We start from the raw sequence: 780 nt of genomic DNA, 5'->3' as shown, positions 1-780 counted from the left end.
ACAGGAAGTTCAATTTGAATTTCTTCATCAACATTGTAACTGACCTTATTGTAATTAATTCAAACGAGCATAAAGGGATTGTCAGATCCTCTTGGAGTTAGGAAAAATACATCTATGTTCTTCTTTTCGTGGCCGTGATTGTAAAATTAGCTGTGATTATACCAGAATCTTTTTTTTTTCAGTATTTATTGTGAAAAAACATCAACTACACAAAAGTAAAGTGAACAATAAAATGAACTGCCATTTGCCCATCATCCTGATTCGACAATCATCAAGAAGCTGTCACAATTGTAGAAATGCTTTTAGAAGCCAGGGCAAGCGCACGGTGATGGATTGATGGCAGGCCTTTCTCTGGGGGCCTCTCATAGTGTACCCATGCCAGGGGAGTGAGCAGCCCTGAACCACTGCCCAGCCTCCTCACTGGTGAGCTGTGAGCACTGAAGGGGGCTCAGGGGGAAAAAGTTACTAATTAATTAATTAATTTTTAAAAAGCCAATACATGCATTTAGCTGTATATTTAGTAGTGCAAACTGGTCCCCTGAGCAGCTACCTCTCAGGCATCTACCACTGCGCAGTGAGGGAGCTACTCTCTCCCCAGGGCACACCTCAGGGTGAATATTTCTACTTCAGATTTAAACTTTTCTTTATTTTTAAGTTTCATTGGTTTTGTGCTTTTTTTTTTTTTTAAGATTATTTATTTTATTTGAGACAGAGAGAGTGGGGGGTGGGCAGATGGAGACAGAGTCCTAAGCAGACTCTGCTGACTGCAGAGCCAGAGCC

The 780-nt window shown here is 41.0% G+C and overlaps 1 non-coding gene across 1 annotated transcript; it reads left to right on the top strand.

The window, feature by feature from the left end:
• Positions 1–320: 320 nt before the first annotated feature.
• On the top strand, positions 321–456 carry LOC115943309 (small nucleolar RNA SNORA42/SNORA80 family). Its single transcript, XR_004077901.1, has one exon. It is a non-coding gene; the product is annotated as a small nucleolar RNA SNORA42/SNORA80 family (small nucleolar RNA).
• Positions 457–780: the final 324 nt, after the last annotated feature.

Source organism: Leptonychotes weddellii, chromosome 7 (genome assembly GCF_054177405.1).
Source record: "Leptonychotes weddellii isolate Sample4059 chromosome 7, ASM5417740v2, whole genome shotgun sequence".
In the NCBI taxonomy this organism is placed as follows: Eukaryota; Metazoa; Chordata; class Mammalia; order Carnivora; family Phocidae; genus Leptonychotes; species Leptonychotes weddellii.
The sequence above is the reverse complement of the archived record's forward strand: the minus strand, read 5'-3'. Positions and strand labels throughout refer to the sequence as shown.